The sequence below is a fragment of the Gadus morhua genome, chromosome 13 (assembly GCF_902167405.1).
Source record: "Gadus morhua chromosome 13, gadMor3.0, whole genome shotgun sequence".
NCBI lineage: Eukaryota > Metazoa > Chordata > Actinopteri > Gadiformes > Gadidae > Gadus > Gadus morhua.
The window spans coordinates 24,002,228-24,007,227 of NC_044060.1; the positions used below are offsets into that span (position 1 = coordinate 24,002,228).

The window sequence follows — 5,000 nt, forward strand, 5'->3', positions numbered from 1 at the left end:
TCTCTCTCTATGACCACTCTCTGGGGGAGGACGCTGCTGTCACACCAGTTGTCTCTTGCTACACACACACACACACACACACACACACACACACACACACACACACACACACACACACACACACACACACACACACACACACACACACACACACACACACACACACACCCCTATTCAGAACGGATTCAGGGTGACCCTAGGATATGGGTGTGGTCTCGTCGGGGCCCCACCTCGGGGCCCACCATGCGGTCTCTGTAGACCCTACTGAGGTATGTATCAGACGTATCAGGGTCATCAGAGGGGCCTCATAGAGCCGAGAGGACGTTGATAGGCTAATAACTCAGGGATGGTTTAGTGCATGTGGACGTCCATGAACATGATATCATATCAGCAGAGCAATGATCTGAGTATAGTAGTATTTTATCAATAATAGTATTTTCATTTCAGTAGTTTGACATAATCTAGTAATGTATAAAGGAAATATAACATTCAACATAGAGATGGTTCCATGTTGAATGAGCATTAAAGACCACTCGACTGAGAGTGAACCCGTGGCTGATGGAGATGTTCCTCATAACCTTCCCCTGAAGAACAGGCTGCTAATGAATAGGCTATCGATGGGTGTCATTAGGCCGTGCAGTCAGCTTCCTTTTCCACATTTATAGTTTCGGCCCTGCGGAGTCTGCTACATTTTTATCATAAACATATTAGTGGAAAACCTTCAACATTAAGGCTTGGTGATGATGATCTTGCCTGATGCACCTCTCTGAGCCCTTCTTAGCCTTCTTCAACACTCACGCCTGATTTTCAATATTAATCCCCTCCCATCACGTCCCCTCGGCCCACCCTGCGGCTGGGTAGCCATCATAGAGAGCTAGGAACAAACGGTTAACTGCAAACGGTATACTGCGTGTGTCCGGAACTGTCCTACCATGAAAAACCTTCAGATCGTATCTTCCATCACTCTGATGTCATTTGATATATATTCAAGAAGTTAGAATGGGACAAAATACACTTTTTGTTTTGCAGGATATGACTAATGGGTGCGTGTATTTCTGTGTGTCTGTGTGTATGTAGATCTGTCTGTCTGTGTGGGTGTCGGGTTGTGTGTGTCAACGTGTATGTGTGTGCGTATATTTGTGTATGTTTGTGTGTGTGTTTGTGTGTGTGTCACTGCAGCGTGTGTGTAGGTGATATGACACCATCTCATAACTGCTCTAGCTGTGCTGTAGTATCTTACAAATTCAACTTAGAAGTCCTATTGGCATGAACTTAACAAACAAGACAGTTATTTATCTGATGTTTATTTATCTTATAATGATGTCCCCCCCCACCTCTCCCTGCCTCCTTCTCTAAACCAGTGGGGGGCGGGGGGGATAGTGCAGAAGGCGGCTGCCTGATTTACACCACCCTCCACACCTCCTTCTTATTGATTCCTCCGCCCTGCAGAGGACTGCAGCCCCCCCCCAAGGGGAAGGGCTAACCCAAAGCGGTCGATGGCTCTTCATCAGACGCACTGCTGACTAGGGCTGGGCAAGAGGCCGCTCTGAAGGATGGCTGCAGGCCTACGGGGGCGGGGTCAGAACAACACAAACCCCTGATGGACAGTTACAGGCCTACGGAGGCGGGGTCAGAAAAAAACAAACCCCTGATGGGCGGTTGCAGGCCTACGGGAGTGGGGCCAGAACAACACACCCCTCTGATGGACGGCTGTAGCAGGCCAACGGGGGCGGGATCACAACATCACACACCTCGCTCCCTGCATTGGCATGGGTTTGTGGATCTACCCAATACCCTTACATGTGTTCATGTGTTCATGTGTTCATGTGTTCATTTGTTCAATGCCGCATGCAGGCTATGAGAAGAGGCCTAAAAGAGTAATAATCTGTGCGGTGTAAGAACAGCATTAGGATGCTGATGGATGATCTGGTCCTGTTTCCATGCCTGATAACCTCCCTGTGCTTCCAGTGGGTGCTTCATTAGTCCCTCCAGGACAGGGTCAACAGCCTCTTGAGCCTAACGTTTGAGACAGGGAGGGATTCCGCAGACTTGACCTCTAGCCGTTTGTTATCGGGGGGGCGTTTTCTGTATCCAGCCAACATTCTATCTCTAGACGAAAACGACCACAGGATTCACTAAGGAACAGCCTCTCATGGGTCAATGTCCTCATTATGGTTACAAATAGAAGACATGTGCAAGCATGAAGTCAAATCCCTCAAAGGCAGGCTGAGACCGAGGCAGAAGTATGCTTCCTAAAACATCTTCTCCTTGAGGAAACAAACTCCAAACAAGCAAGGATCCTAGCACAGACGAGAGGCTCCACACAACTTTTCACATGAATTAGTCTGTGAGTATGAGGCTGCAGCAAGGAGGAGAAGTAATGGTTCAGGAAGATGTTAGAGCCGGAGGATAAGTCAACTGTAACGAGACAGCAAAGGGACGGGAAGTTATTCATGACAGATTATAGTGTTTTAATTTAACCATGCCATACGCTGAAACCCCAGCCAGGCCCTCAGCAGAACCTTCTCATGTTCTTACTCAGCAACCAAAGAGCATCACTCCCTCTCTGCTCCCTCCTCACGCTCTCTGCCATCGAGAACTGCAATTTCACACACCTGTGATTGACAAGGAAGATGGATTCCCCGAACCAATCAGGGAAGAGATGCCCTGATTGGCCGTGAGTGGTCTAAATCCTAAAGTTTCCCATAGAGGCGGGGCCAAGTCAACTTATTTCCCCCCCACTAATAGCTGACAGATGCCTGTTTTTAACAGGTTAGATAGGTACTCAAACAATACTTCTTGAATCTTACCCACAGCACCTAAAATGTATTGACAGAAATGTAATCAGGGTTATCAAGGCAACAATTAGCCTGAATAGTCAAATGTATTAGTGGTGCTCTGAATGATGGTACCAAGGGGGTTTAGACACCAGGCAGGATGTGGACTGAGACGACTCATGGACGGAGGACACTGGCTTGTTTACTAATTGGCATGATATTCAAGTCAACCCCAGCTGGGGTTTGTCACTCTTGTAGTTAAACAAGACGACTGCGATAAGATAAAAGAGCAGAAATTGTGGACTGCTCTTTAATTTGACTCTTGAAAGATTCCCTGGCGAGCTATATCGTGGCTCTGCCAACAATATGTTGTGTGTTGTTTTTCTGCTTACTATTATTAGGACTTGCCTGCCATAATATATTTACGTTGTAGAAATGTTCTTCCTTTTTTGAAATTATATTTAATCAGCATTTCTGAGACTATTACTGGATTATTAAAAAGGATTATACGGTTCATTCACCCAGGCTCATGACCTCAGGCTGGCTGAAGAAAAGAGTCATGGAGCAGTCCTCCATGTAGCCTCTCGGCTATCATCATAATGACAGGATTCATCACTTCTGATTGGCCGGAAGGCCAGGCCACGCATATCATAGGATGTGACTGAAGAAGTTCCAAATTATGGCAAGCAAGTTCATGAGCCCTTTCAAAGTCACCGGTTGCTGGTATTTAATCCCGTGATTCTTTAAGGCCGTGATTCTGACAGGTTTGAAGCTAATCCTGAAACAAGGCATTGAGATACTCAGCCTGGGGATGGATGAGAAGCTAACTGGCAGACAAGGATTATAGAAAGGGATTATATAGGAATAAGGATTAAGGTGCATAATGCCTACCACACGTTATGTTTAGAATCTGGTCCTAGTCGATTTGATCTCCATTTTTTGATTCACAATTGATTGAGAAATACCGCTCTCTTCTTTTGACTAACTAGAAAAACCAAAGCTTGGGCTGCGTTCCTTTTAACATGGATAAAACAAGGGCCAAAAAATTAAAATAACTAAGAGTTACATATTTATTTATTTTATAATACAGTTTTTTTCAATTGCTTGAACACCATAGACACATGCTTAAACCATAGTAACACAACTTGAAGTTTTTGTTACTATACCTTAAACACCATTCCAATTCCTTCAGCCGGCTACAAAAAGGCCAAAGCGTAATTGTGCACGTCCCGGGGCAGCGCGTTGGAAATATATCATTGTTTGCCTCCATAAGCCTTCGAGGGTAACAGCCCCATCACGCAAAAATAGGTCACCACAATACCCAATACATGCTCACATTTCTATATGCACTTCATGATGCAGCTGAATAGGAATGATCAGGGCAGCCGAGGTTTGTTGTTGTCAGGGATAATGTTTGTTTCCATCGGGCTGTTTTGGTCCAGAACATTTTAAGTCGTATACTTGCCCCCTTACTCGCCATTTCTAAACCCTATACAAGGTTTTCGGCTTGAAGATGGCGAATATATGACCGCCAACCACATGCCCGCATGCCTCTTCTGCAGGCAATGGAACAGGCCTGCAGATTCGCGGTTCCAAAAAAATGAAACATATATGTTCTATAGTCCAATCTCATTGTTAAGAAATTACAGAATTTCCTCGGCCCTGATAGCATTTTGGAATTTCTTATGTGGCCACCAATGACAAATAATTGCCCACCTCTGATGTACAGACCTCTTCTGACCTGAGGCCTCTCAAAGCGCTTTCCAATTAGTGCCTCACGTTCACCATTACAGACACACATTCTTACAACCATTCATCCAAACAACCAAACACACCTTCATACAAACTTTAATACACACATTCATCCACAAATCCACACACACCATCATGCATACATTCATACACACATTTATAAAACCATTCATACAAACATCCACGCATACCTACACACACATCCATACACATATTCACAGAAACATTTATAGAACCATTCATACACACATACACACAGACCTACACACATCCATACACACATTCATATCAGATCCACAGACACATTCATACACAAATTCATGCAAACATTCATACACATTCACACACCACGGCAGGGTCAGGGTCTGACACCTTGCTCAGGGAAAACTCCACACTTACAGTAAGGTGAGCTGGGAATCAAATGGACTTGCCTAAACCCCTGGGCTACTGCTGCCAAAAGAAAGTGGGGCA

The 5,000-nt window shown here is 45.1% G+C and overlaps 1 protein-coding gene across 3 annotated transcripts in view; it reads right to left on the reverse strand.

The window, feature by feature from the left end:
* The window catches only part of plekha6 (pleckstrin homology domain containing, family A member 6), a 72,406-nt gene that overhangs the window by 40,626 nt on the left and 26,780 nt on the right, over positions 1-5,000 (reverse strand). The gene's annotated exons all lie outside the window — the stretch shown is intronic.